Source organism: Antechinus flavipes, chromosome 2 (genome assembly GCF_016432865.1).
Source record: "Antechinus flavipes isolate AdamAnt ecotype Samford, QLD, Australia chromosome 2, AdamAnt_v2, whole genome shotgun sequence".
Classification (NCBI taxonomy): Eukaryota; Metazoa; Chordata; class Mammalia; order Dasyuromorphia; family Dasyuridae; genus Antechinus; species Antechinus flavipes.
Window position 1 is genome coordinate 321401160 of NC_067399.1, and position 15029 is coordinate 321416188.

Here is a 15029-nt window from a genome sequence, read left to right on the forward strand (position 1 = left end):
GTCTCTCTCTTTACATCTCTCCCTCCTTCTCTCCCTCCCTCCTTCCCTCCTCCCTCCTTCTCTCTCTCTCTCCTCTTCTCTCTCTCTCCTCTCCTCTCTCTCTCTCCTCTCCTCTCTCTCTCTCTCTCCTCCTCCTCTCTCTCTTCTCCTCTCTCTCTCTCTCTCTCTCTCTCTCTCTCTCTCTCTCTCTCCCTCTCTCTCTTTCTCTCTCTCCTCTGTCTCTCTCTGTCTCTGTCTCTCTCTGTCTCTTTCTCTCTCTCCTTCCCTTCCTCTTTCCCTCCTCCACCCCTTCTCTCTTCCTCCCCCCACTCTCCAACAACTATTTACTTAGTTACCTAAGCAAATTTCAGGAAATTTACTTGTTTCCGTCTTTGTTTCTTTATCCTGGTATAGAATGTGATATAATGGAAGAGTGTTGAATTTGAAAAGAGGGTCATAACCTACTCATGTGTTTACTGGCTAGTTCCTTCCTCTCTCTAGGTCACAGTTCTTTCATCTATAACATAAGAGTTATATCTCTCAGGTTCCTTCAGCTCTAAATCCATGATCCTGTTATTCTATGAGATACTTTAATAGTTCATCATTTAATTTCTCATAGGTTACCTTTGCATCCCCTTAATATATTTGGTATATGGTTTATAAATGGAAGCTTTGCATCCTCTCAATATATTTACATATGGTTTGTTTTACACTTACTTTTTTTTGATTCTATGTTGCTTTTTAAGTATTCTCAAATTGTATTTCTATGTTTGTGTATTCTGTCTCACCAACTAGCTTGTAAACTCCTGAAGGATGGGTCCCATGTCTTCTATTTCTTTTATATCATTGATTGAGCATCTAATATTGGTCTCTATCCTCAGTATGTTCTTGATAAATGTTGATTGACTGCCTGGAGGTCATGAACCATGTATTCTCTCCAAATTAAAGATAGTTCTTGGTGAAATTTATTCAAATTCAGTTCAATTCAAAGTAGCAAGCATGTATTGTCTCCCATTTTTTTGCATCAGAACACATTTTCATTATTGATCAAGTTCCATCTTCTCAACAGAGGCCAGCTTTGGTCTCTCAGCCAAGTCTTGATTGTAAATTAGTCATGGGGAGAATTGAGAATCCTCACTCTAATGGAATTCTCAGGCAGATTTCTCCAAAGTTTTCATTGCAGAAAACATTGAACGGAGTGCTCCTTATTTGAATTAGAATGGAAAATGAGTATATCACTGAATGACAGGGTAAAGTGGACAGGCAGGAACTAGGAATGGCTGACATGGAAATTATACAGTGGAGCTAGTCTGAAGGGGGAGAAAACTATTGAAAAGCTAATATAGAAAGTCATATACATCCATGGTGACACTTAAGGGGTTAATATTCATAACTTTTTGCCCTTTTCTTCAATTCCACACCCCTCACTACAGTCCAGTTGCCTTCCTTTTTCATTAACTCAATTTAATAACTATCCAACCCATATTATTGAATTCCTATGATACACAATGTCCAATTTCCTAATTGTGACTCACTTGCTCCAACTTGCAGTAGATGGGTTGACCTTGTCATGGAATGTGAGGCTTCCTGGCTGAGCCATTACTTCACTTTCAAGATCACTTTATTCCTGGAGCTTCGTGCCTCGTTTCTGGCCACTTTCCTAGTTCTGTTTTCCCTACATTCCCTTGTACCACATGTACCTGTGTATTCTATGGACTCTTAACTATTTACCTGAATTTTAAAAAAGATGGAGCTTACAGAAGCCTTAGCGACCATTTAATCTAACCACCTTGTTTTATAGATGAGGAAATGGAGAACTTCATCATAGAAACTGATGTGTCCTAATGCCTCCAAGTAGAGAGCAAGAATTCACACCTTGGCCCTCTTAACTCCAGGTTGTTTTTCTTTATACCAGCATCTATCTAATGAGCTAGAGCTATCCCCTTGCCTTGACTTTGACTATCCGGGTGCCCCCATCCTGACTGCTGACCCTTGGCTTTGTTCTGATTACCAGTTTCCAAGCCTTCTCCAGGGGTGACCTGCTCTCATGCTTGCCATCTCCCTATCTTTTGTTCTCAATTATGCTTTGGCTGTCCCAGTCCTGGCTTTCTGCTCTGACTCCATTGCTAACTCGGTGTGGGTCCATTGTGACACGACTGATTCCTTTGAGCAATTCTCAGTATTTGTCGCACTCTGAGTACATGTTTATGGGAATCTGGTCTCCCTACTCCTTCATTTTCTTAGGGATAAGGATTGTCTCCCTTCTTTTGTGTTTCCCATTGCACCACTGGCAAACACAGTTAGTAGTGATTAGCACAGTGTAGTTGGCTCATATGAAACACCTGCCTACCACCTGTGCCCCTCATGAGTATGACCCTGGGTGAGAAACTGGCAGTTGTCCTTCATGGCTGACTGGGCTCCTGGAGCTGCTTTCAGGAGCCAGGTCCAAATGGGCACCATATGGCCGACCACCTGGAAATTGTTTTGCCAGAGAATAGTCTAATACTTTCTGTCAGCTAGAGAGTGAAGTCTGGGGAGGCACTGGAGGACAGCAAGGAAGACTGGCAGAAAACCTTGCTGGAGCAGAAGGGAGAAGCTGGAGGGAAAGAGGACATACTGGGAAACTGGTTTGCCATTTAATTGGCTTCCACATCTTTTAGAAACCAACTAGAGTTGTTTCCAAAATTTCTGTTGCAACAACTCCCCAGTTCCCTTTATGGACACAGTGGATTAACCTGTTGAAATTTTTAAAATTTACATCTGAACCTTACCAAGAAGTGCTTTGGAAAATGGAAAGTACTTCCTTGAGAGATGAAACAGAGTGATATAATGGAAATATTCTAGTTTTGAAGCCAGAGGAGGTAGATTGGAAGCCTCAATATGTTACCTCTTAATTTAGTGATCATAGGCAAGTCCTTCAACCTTTCTTGAGCTCACTTTCTTCATCTGCAAAATGATGGTTAGAATAAATGATCTTGAGACCCTGCTAACTCCTAATTCCATGTTAATTTACCTACAAATCATCTATATTAATTTTCATTAGTGAATCCTTTTTTTTTTTGAGATTAACTTGGCTGCTAGTAGTTATAGAGATTCAACAGGAATGAGTTACTCATTTCTTTGAGCATTCAAGATAAAATTAATATATGTCTTCAGAATACATTTTTCACAATTGGCTATTAAATATTTATTATGTGCCTACTATGTGCCAGGCACCATATTAGATGCTAGAATTTAAAGGGAAAAAAAAACCCACAAAAGACATTTCCTGCTCTTAGGGAGCTTACACTCTAATAAACATGCAAACAGCTATGTTCAAATAAATTATAGCCAAGAAAAAAATTGGCAATCATCAACAGAACAAAATTGTTGTGAGCCACGATTCTCTGATATAATTCAAAGATAAGTTGAGTTAACATTACTCTGAAACCAACTGTGGGCCCTTGGGGCAGGGAGTTGATGGTGACTATTCTATGTTTTAGAGAGGAGACTTCTAAGACCTCACAGAATCTCCTTATAGGGTGTCTCTTACCTGTGGGGTCACTGAGTACACTGTTAACAGTTTAATTATTTATATGAATATTTGGGCTCCAAATGATCTATCCATCTGGATTTGGAAGCCCTCCCTAGATACTGACTCTGACTGATCCTGCTGCTGGACTTGGATACTAAATGGGCTTTGGATAGGGAAAATGTCCTTTTCTAATTCTTTAGAATCCACCAGGTATCAAAGGAAACAGACTGTGACTCACCTTCCTAGGATTCTGAGATCCAAAGAAACTCTGTGGTCACTACTCAGCCACTTAATCTCCAGTGTTTCTCACTGGCAAATGGATGAATTAATTTCATGCTTCTCACCAAACCTTAGTGCTGGCCTTCAAGCTTCCCAGGAGCTAAAGAGTGTGGGTGTTAATAGGACCATCAATTTAGAGCTAGAAGGGACCTTAGAAGTCACTGAGTCTATAGCCTTAATTTTTCAGACAGAGACCCAGGGAGGTTATAAAGCAGACTTACATTGCAAAATGTTCATGCTGATTAATGATGTCTGCATCTAAGTTCAGATACATCAACTGAGAAAACTTAACATGGGGCAGTTTCTAAGGTCAGTGTGACACAGTGTAAGAAGTGATGTCAGAGACCTAGTGAAAATCCTGGGTTGGCCTGTGTGGCTTTGGTTGTGCAATTAAGTCATTTACTCTCTTTGAGCCTCAGTTTCCTCTTCTGTAAAATGAAGGCCTTTGACTCAATAGGCTTTAAAGTCCCTTCCACTTCTACGTTGATTAGCCTATGATTTGATATGGGTAATTTGAGTGGTTATTTTGCTTTTGACCAGGGTTGTGATACCATTGTGAGATAATGGTAAGGAATTTTCTCTACTAATTTATATCTGCTTTGTATGTACTTTATTTGCAACTTATAGGTGGGAAACCTTTAGTTGTCCCTCTTAAGAGTGAGGGAATTGGGATGGGTGAGCGGGGTAGAGAAAACTAACTCCAGATGCCTAGGTTCTGTGTCATAGCCTCCTGGTCCATTACAATTGATGTCAATCATGTACAGAACTGATAGTCCACTTTAACATGTAGTTTTTTCTGCCAATGTGACTAAAAGTGAATTTTAAAGCCATCTATCTAATCCTTCACTTGAATTTGGCACACAGATACAAATAGTTTGACTTGACTCACTGTAATAACTTTCAAGCGTTCTCCTGAGCTCTAATTTTAAAGTCTTAGCCTTCAATTTTTATAACCCAGGAAAAAGAGAAAGGAGGAAGGAGAGAATATTTATCAGTGGATTCTAAAAATGAGTTTTAGTTGGGGGTGGAAGAAGACGACTACTGGGGAAAAAAGTACTCTTTTGGAATGCCCAAAGATTCTACTCTGCTAAAAGTACAATTCTTGAAGGGAAGATGCAGGTGTCTCCATGACATTGAGTTGAACTGGGGAGGAAGGCAACCTCTTCCCCCCCATCCCTCACCCCCCCTCCCCAGGAAGTGTCTTTTAAATTTTCCATCCTGGAACAAGGCCCTAATTTACTCATTCTCTTATGGCTCATTTTAAAGATTCTACCTCATTTTGAGTGGAAGCTCTGACTTTCCCATCCTACTTCATACCTCTCAGAGCACAGAGCAATGGTTTATTCTTCTCAGGTATTTATTTACATGGAAGGAAGCCCTGCACAGCTGTGGGCCAAGTGCTCCCATAGATCCTCAGTTCTTAATCATAAGCTGAAAGCTCCATTTAGTCACTACAAGCCAGATGAATGAATAAGATCCTAATGGATATGGATATTGAGAACAGAAATTGATTGCCCTCACAGGCTGAGGCCGTCACATTCTGAGGGTATGACACTTTTGTTGTTGCACCGATTGCTGAGGTAGGGTAAAACAGGGTTGTCCCTATAGGTCCAGAGACAAAGACACCATTGTGAGAATTAGGACATTGGTCTCTTGGAGAAATAGTGCTTTTGTGGTCATCTCAAAGGAACATATCTGCAGGTCTAATGCTGATGTGTTGAATTTGTTTTTGGACACTTGGGAAATCAGGATTGTCTGTCTTTTTTGGTTTACAAATAAGAGCTTTCCCCAGTGTCACTCCTCTACTTCAGCTAAGCCAGTCTATTGATCCCCCAAATATGCAAGGCTCATTCTTGTTCATTTTTTTTTTTTTTTTACTATTTTGTCATTTTTTCAGTCAGATTTGACCCCATTTGGTTTTTTTTTTTTTTTAGCAAAGATACAATAGTTTGCAATTTCCTTCTCTAGCTCATTTTACAGATGAGACAACTGAGGCAAACAGGTTTAAATGACTTGTCCATAGCTAGTAAGTGTCTGAAGCTGGATTTGATGTCAGATCTTGACGATGAATCTTTCTTGATTCAAGATTTGATGCTCTATTCACTTTGTGCATCTACCTTGAGTCATACTGGCACATAGTAAGCGCTTAATAAATGTTAATTGACTAACTGACTAACATGCCCTTCATCCTTCTACAAGACACTACCCAACCATTGAGAGCTGGCTCAGATCTCATTTCTGCCTTGAAGTCTTCCCTGATGACTCCAGCATATGTGGATTTCTACCTTCCCTAATTCCTTGAGTACTTACAACCTGCCGAATTATTGTGGCTGAGCATTTTTACAGACTGGTAAAGTCGCCAAGTTCCTAAATACTTCAGTTTCATCTGTACAATAAGGGAATTATCCAAGGTAATTTCTAAAGTCCCTTTTAGCTCTAAATCTATGAACTTAAATGTCAGTTATTTTGATCCTGTGATCAAAAGTCCTGTGATAAGGACTTCTACAGTCTTCTAAGTTATGTTTGTTATATTTGGGGTTAAAAAGTATTTTTCCTACTTTCCCTTTTTGGTCTTAATTTCCTTGTGTAATAGTCTAGACCAGGATGTGACTACTTTCAGATTCAATGTCAAGGACTTCTAGAACTTTTTCTACTTGCAACCCCTTTTCACTTAAGGGATATATAGGTACGTAAAGTATATATAGATATATAAAATAAGCATACAAATTAAACATTACTGATAATAATTATCATAATTTCATGACCCCCCACATTCAGTCACATCAACCAATGTGAGGTTGTGACCCATAGTTTAAGAACCTTTGCTATCATCTATGGATTGGTTTCTAGAATAATACTGATTTTTAAAAATTTTCAGTAGCATTTTTATTTTTCTAAATACATGTAAAGACAGTTTTCAACATTCATTTTTGTAGGACTTTGTGTTTCAAATTTTTTTCCTTCCCTCCATTTCTGTCTCCCTTCCCCAAGATAGCAAGTAATCTGATATAGGTTAAATATTTCTGATGGAATGGTACTGTATTTGTTTTCACTTCTGGGAAGTGATAGTAGTAGTAGTAGTATTTTGCCTGCTTGCTTTATGTGGTTTTTATGGGAGGGAATAAAAATATGGGGATACACCCAAATTAATATAAAATAGTTCAGACTTCTGAAGTGAATTAATCAATCAAAGGTATAACCTAGATTCAAACAAGTCCTTAATTTGAAAGGAATCAAATGCTTTTATCCATGGATGAAATAATAAGACACTGGAAATATTTTGTGATTGGTTGATAAAAAATCAGAAATACTTTGGACTTATGTCACAAAACAAGCCAGTATCTAATAGGAAATCAAGCAGTCAAATTTGAGCAAGCTTCCAGGTTTAGGAACTTCTTGAGGAAACAGACCCTTGTGTCAGTGCCAGAGAGCAGGAGAGTGAAGGAGTGAGCACAGAGTGCGAATTTTTTCTCTCCCCAAATACCACTTGTGAATTTTGAAAGGTCAGAAGATCAGTTCTTACTGGAATCAATAGTAATGTCTTCTGGAGCCAATGGTAGTATCCTTGAGTAAAGGCAGCCTCAGGATGAGTTAGAAACACCAATAAAAGACAATTTCAAGGCTTTACCGACCTTCTGAGTACAAGAGAAAGCCAACCCTCTTTAGGAACTTCATGAGGATTCCATGAAGAGAGAAAAGAACTTCCAGTTCGATGAGGAGCTATATGTTCATTCTTTGGTCACACATACGCCAAGCATGAGCCCATTCTTTGTGTATGCAAAGACAGCTCCCCTAGTTTCTGGGAGGTGGTGGTATTATTTTTGTAACAACTATTCCTTCTGTGTCAAATTAATGAATGCCTAGTCTAAAAGTTAATTAAGCCTGGCTAGCTGGTGTGAATTATGGGGCTTGTGAGCCTTCTAACACATCAGTTACCTCTAGAGTTCTGAGGCACGAGTAATCACTAGCCTTCTGGGAGCCCAATCTACCAGTGCTAATGGCACTTAGGAAAGTAGTTTTGGAGGGTGTGTTACAAACAATTATTTTTTAAAGATTCGACTGCTGTCTGAGATACAGGGCTTTCTGTAAAGATTCTCTCCTATTTTTAGTGCTCTCCTATTGTGATATATATGAACAATATCTATTGAATGTAAATCTAGTTGTGAGTTTCAAAAATGCTAATTTCTTTCTTTCTTTTTTTTTTTTTTTTGAGGCAATTGGGGTTAAGTGACTTGCCCAGGGTCACATAGCTCAGAAGTATTAAGTGTCTGAGGTCAAATTTGAACTCAGGTCCTCCTTACTTCAGGGCTGGTGCTCTATCCACTGCACCACCTAATTGCCCCCAAGATGCTAATTACTTTAAGAAGTATCATGTTATAGTATCAACATGTATCAAAGGCGGGAAGACCTGAATTCAATATCTGCCTTTTTCACACACACACACACACACACACACACACACACACACACACATCATGGTGACTAAGAGGACTACTCACTCAACCCTTTAGTGTCTCAGACAACTTCTAAGATGATATGCTACAGATGAATTGCTTTTCTACATAATGTGGAGTCAGAAATTCCCTATGCTGAGGAATTCACATGTGGGCCAAAACTATGTATGTGTGCATATGTGTATGTATGTGTGAGCAAGCAAAGAATTGACAGAGAAGCAACAAAAGAGAGTGGTCGAATTTTCTTATAAGAAAGAATCTAGGAGAAGAGTCTTTAAAGGGAAATATATATTAATCTGAAGATACACTGAGGATAAACAAAAAAGGATAATTCCATTTAAATAAATGCCAGCAAGAAGTAGATATAGAAATTGGAACTGTGATTTAGATGATTATATGGAACCCTTCTGTTAGGAGACTCTCTTTATAAATGTTAACACTTACAATCTTGGAGAGTTGCCATCAACTGAAAATTTAAGTGACTTGCCTAGGATCACACAGCCTGTAGATGTCAGAAATGAGACAAGTCCACTGTCTTAGCTTCCAAGCAAGCTCTATATCCACTTTGTAATGATATTGCTCAGTAAACAATAAGAAGGATAGACACTGACAAAAGAGAAACAAGCTAATTAAAAAAATAAAGGCAGGAAGCAACCTCCAGTAGAGTTTTTCTAAAGCAGAAAAAAATCTAAGGAAAAAAGAATTATCAGAGATGGTGGATAAAAGAATCCTGAGGAATCACTAGATTAAAACGATAAAAGAGAATTCATTGGAAATTGAATGTTGCTATTAGAGAAGAGGAAAAAAGAAAATTTCTCCCAAAACTGGGGGCTAAGAAGGTATTGATAATGTCAAGAACCTGAGTGCTAATCTGAATAAGATAGGATTTGGCTAAGTTGAATGCCTATAAATCAAAAAATTGATACCCATTCCTGATTTGTATCCTGAACCCTTTCATAGTTGCTTTGACTAGCACTGAACTCTAACTGGCTATATACAGACCAATTGCCTGCTATTGACAGAGACTTTGGGATCAGAGTGGTATCTCAGTTAATTTAAAGAGGACATCTTGACTTAATTCCTTCAGTTGTTGGAAAAAAAGTAATTAGAAAAATGAAAGGGTATAGATCTCCATTTGGATCTTCCATTTGGAGATATCCTGGATGGTTTTGTTCCTCAGTTCTACTAAAATTCCAACTGAATCTAGAGGTGCCCAAAGGAAAAAAAGCAACAACCAAAACAAGGAATGGCAATATTAAGTTGGAGTCATCCTTTTTCTAATATAATCACAGAACATTCCATCTCTGATAGTGGTATCTAGGAAGATATTACAATGGGGAAGCAGAAACATTATTTTCATTGCTGTTATTTCACCTTGTGGGTGAGGGATCTTGCCCTAGACATTCTTCTTTCCAAAATTAGCAGAAGGAAGGGGAATAAGCAAACCTAATTATCAAGAATACTTCAGGCAGGTGAGTTGGCTATTTGTATGCCTGGGAAGGGGACAAAGATCTAGACAAGCTCTGAATCAAAGTCAAGATTTAAGGGAGGGTTTTCTAATTTAGACTAATAATCATGAGAGCCAGTGCCTTTTAAAGGAACCCAAAATACCAGCAGCTGTCAAATGTTACTAGAAGAGGGTGTGATTTTTCTTTTGTCAATCTATAGGCCCTCTCTTTAGTTACTTTTCAGGAGTGACATGCTATGGTTCTATCCCCAGCCCCCTTACTATCTTTAGAACAAGATTCAGCGTTTGCTTTGAATGGGCTGAGACCATCTGTTGCTCAGAGAGGAGGTTAGCTCTTCTGAGACAGCCTGGATTGGGAGTCATTCCTTTTAGTTAATAGCAGGAAGGGATTTCTCCCTTTTAAATACTGAACTGAATTCTGTCTAGGGAAATCAGAAAACACAACTCATTTTTTTTCCCCCAGAGAAGTAGGTCTAAGCAAGTGTAACCATGGTGATCTGGCCTGTGATTCTTAAGGGCTGGACATGGGTAGAGATAGGATGGACAACTTTCACTGATGGAGTTGCCAAGAAATGGTTGGGAAAATCTAATTATTTTTTATCACTTTGCTTCGATGACATTTCTATCCTCTTTTCCTCCTTCTTTCTTCTTTTTTTCTTACGCTGCTATAAGTAACTCTCTCAATGAAGAGATCTCCTCCCCCTGCTGATGCAGATCATCATTTACTCTACTATCTAATGCCCAAGAGAGTTGTCTGGGGACAATGAGAGGTCAAATGATTTTATCCAAGACCATATGACAAATGTGTTAGAAGTGACTGAACCCTGGTCTGTTTTATTTCAAGGCTTACCTCAGTTTCCTCATTTGTAAAATGAGCTGGAGGAGGAAATGACAGATCACTCCAGATCCTTCACCAGGAAAATCTCAAACAGGGTCACAAAGAACCAGATATGACTGAAATGACAATATAGTATTGGAGGTGGGTTTATAGAGGCCACGACTACAGGCAGAAAGAGTGGGACTGAATAGATTAGGAGGGTGTGAGGTTGAACAAGGAATGAACTGGCTCACTGAAAGACATAAAACATTAGTATTGTACCTTCTTTACTGGAAAGGCTATTGAGTTTAGTGTCAGAGGACTTACGATTGAATCTTGGTCCTATTATTGGCAAGTAAGAATGGACACTAGAATGGGAGGGGGAGAAGGAAGGATGACTTGATTTAGTTTGGGGTAAGGACAGAGTTTGCTTGTATCCACATTTCTTTAGAGGAACAGAGACTGTGCTAGACAGTATTTAGGGTATACTTCAGTTTCTGATTCTTTGGTTGATAAATGTAAATCAGGTACAATGACCAGATTCTATTGTTGACATCAGTTATAAAGAATACATTTCAATCTTTTAGTCAATGAACTATCTAAAAACTTATTATATCATGGCACTGATGTAGGCATTCTTTTTAACAATGCAGAATGAAACACATCCAAGACTTCTAACCTCTCAAAGCTACTATAGGAAGTCCATCCCAATTCCTATGGAGTCCTTGAATTTTCTTGGTAATTCATAGGCACCAAGGGAGCATGATGGTGTTCATCCACCAGTCCTTCACATTTCCCTTCCCCTCAGTCATATATTCCTTTTCTTACATCTTTTTTTTTTTTTTTTTTTTACCATTTTTTCTTATTCTTCCTGCAAAATATGCTCCATTTTGCTCATGCCCATGATGTGTCTCTCCATTCCCTTTTGGTACAAAGTAATTCCACAAATAGAAATAGAGAATAGACCTATGATTTTATTGGTATAAGGAATTGCCATATGAGGAGATTCCTTTTACTGATGCAGACTGGCACTGTCTCTTACATATAGTTTTTGAGAGTTCCTTAGAAAACAGAGATGTTCAAGTCACTTGCCCAACTAGTATGTTTCAAAGATAAAACTTGAACTGAGGCTTTATTGGCTCCAAAGCTCTCCACTATTATCTCCTTCTCTTTCCATTATCCATTATTAATCTCCCCACTCTTACACAACTGCCTCTGTAATATATTTTAATTCTCTTTTTAAACAGGGAAACAGAGGGCAAGGTAGATTCATCCATGAGTCTGTTTTTGCACAGTGAGCTAATTACAGGTAGAGAAATGGGAATTATTTTTGTGATTATCAGATATAAAAGTCCCCATTAGGGAACTTAGTATGCCAGAATCATGGATTAGAACTAGAAGGAACCTTACAACCATCTGGTCCTTCTATTTTACAATTAAAGAAACTAAAATACCTAAGATTATAAATTTCTTCATTAGATTGTAAACTCCTTGAAGACAATGACTTTTTTTGCCTCTTTTCTTATCCCCAATAACTAGCACAATATGTGGTGAATAATAGATACTTAAAAACATTTATTGAACAAATGAATTGAAAGTGATGGATAGTATTTGAATCCAGGTCTTCCAACCCCAATTGTAAGCTTCTTGAGAACAAAGACTGTTTTTTGCCCTTTTTTTTTGTTTCCCCAGTTCTTAGCACAGCATGTGTTGCATAGTAGGCCTTTAAAAATGTTTATTGAATGAATTGAATATGACAGATAGTATTTAAACCCAGGTCTTCCAACCCCCAAATTAGAGCTACATAAATCTGATTTTGAAAAATTGAAGAAGTAATAGTTTACCGATCAACAACCAATAAGTATTTAAACAGTACTTTGTGTCAGGCATTATGCTGTGTTAGGGATACTAAAAAAAGGCAAACAAACTGCAGTTCTTGCACTTACGGACCTTTCAGTGTAGTAGTGGGACAGTGGTGGGATTGGGGCTTCCAAGAATAAAATACAAAGTTTGGAATCAAAACATCTATTTTTAGAAAGCCACTTCTATACCTGTGGGACTTCTCACACTTCCCCTGTGGGAAGCTGGACAATAAATGCATCTCAACTCTCTGGCCTTAGCTTCCTTAACTGTAAATGCATAGGTTTGACCAGATGATCCCTCGGTTCACAGCCAGATTTAAGCATGATGATAATGATGATGAAAGGAGGAAATAATCTGAAAATTATTCTGTTCATTCAGAATAAATGGAAGGTAAGCTGAGAGAGAAAATCATTTAGCAACTGGGGAGGGATAGGGAAACCAAGAAAGCCTTCTACAGAGGTTAAGTTTGAGAGGAACCCTGAAGGGAACTAGGGAAACTAAAAGGAGGAGGATGAGGGAGAGCATCCAAGTATGGGGAAGAACCAATTTAAAGATGGAAGATGGAGTGCTGGGTGTGAGGACCAGCACAGAAGTCAGTGGGCTGAAATAGAGGCTCTGTTGCAGAGGAAGAAAATTGGTCAGAAGATGAGAAAGATAGGAAGGGACTAAGTTGGGAAGAACTTTAAATGCCTAACAGTACCCTGACTCATTAAACAAAATCTGAAGTATATTCAATATTCTGTTTAATATATTTTAGAAAGATCTTCCCCAAATGATTACATTTTAAAAATAGTTTCCTTACTGCAAGAGGATAAGCTTCAGTCATTTGGAAAATCAACTTATGTAGAACAGTATGATCTATAAAGATGAATTTCCTTGAGAGGCTTCAGTGGATAAAACACTGGATTTGGAGTCAAAACATCTGTTTTTGGAAAACCACTTCTACACTTTACTCGTTATGGGAAGCTGGGCAACAAGAACATCTCAACTTTCTAGCCTCAGTATTCTTAACAGAAAATGAATAGATTTGACTAGATGATCCCTATGTTCACTGTCAGATATAAATATAATGATGATGATGATGATGATGATGATGCTAGATGGCTTTTATATGGCACTTTAAATGTTGCAAAGTGCTTTAAAAATACCTCATTTTATCTCCAACCAAAATGGAAAATAGGGATCATTAGGCCCATTTTTTACAAATAAGGACACTGAGGAGGTTAAGTGAATTGGATAGGGGCTCATAGGTAATATCTGAAACAGGATTAAACTTGGATCTTCCCAGCTCCAGGACCAGCTTCCTATCTATCATGTTCCCTTGTTGACTCTTTAATATAGTTATTCTGGTTAAGTGATATATTTGTCTTGATTTTTAACAAGCAACTTTAGGAAAACTGTTCTTCTTAAAAATGATTGGCACTTTCTTTTTCTTTTTTTCTATCTTGAAAAATGTCATTTGTTATATAGAATGACTCTCTGGGAAGTTGGGAAGAATACAGTGTGAACTTACAGTGAGGTTAGAAAAACACCTCAAAATTAAAGATAGCAATTGGAACTACTTTTTGGCTAATTAATATTACAGGGTGACATTATCTGCTACACACACATCTTTGGAGGAAGAGAGAAACACAGTAATTTTTTTTTGCCAGAAATTAAATATATTTTGTTTTGTTTTGTTTTGGGTAGAGAAATGGGCGGATGAACACGTGTGTGCACTTGTGCTGTATTGTCAAACAATTTCCCTGCAGATACAATGCAGGAATGTATATTCTGGTTTGTTTATAAAGAACTCAGAGGAATTTCCATAAAAAGAACAATCGAGAGAACTCAATATGTATTGTTTAGAGAAAATTGGAAAATGTAAAGTAGCATGAAGGTTACATAAAGCAGAGGAAGAGGAATTGGATCCAGGAAAGGAAGGTTCTAGTCATTAGCTGGAGATCAGAACTATGATAAGTCTTTTACCTTTTCTGGAATTTCATTTCATCATCTGTAAAATAAGAGTTTTGCATGATATATTTGCTAAGGTTCCTTTCAACTCTAGTTGTATATGTATAATCTCATGAAGCGTGGGAAAGTTTAATCTAGCTAAATAAAATCTAGTACTGGTGTCTCTCATTTACCCAGTTCAGTTGCTTCAAATTTTGGGACCTCAGTTTTCTCATCTGTGAAATGAGAAGGTTAGACCACATGATCCCTAGCTATAGACTTCTGATTCTCTGATTGTATATATATACCAACCAGCAGAATCAAAGTCAAAGCATCTGTTTTTGAAAACTACTTTTTTTTTTGCCTTCCTTGCTGTGGCAAGTTGGGTAATAAATACATTTGAACTCTCTGAGCCTCTGTTTCCTCAACTGCAAATGAGTAGATTTGACCAGATGATCTCTATGTTTATTGCCAGATCCAACCTAAAATAGACTTAAGGAAAAAAGAATAATTCATTATGAATGGTTGGGAAAATTAATTCAACATGGTTGGTTGGAGTTTTCAACCTGTAAGTAATAGTTGATCCATTTTGAGTATATCTCAGATCTGAATTATACTTTGCGAAGCAAATAATGGAAATAAATGGGATCATAGGATTCCATATATGGAAATTTACTTGGAGAAAATGGCAGTTCCTTATATTGAGGGAGAATTATATTTATG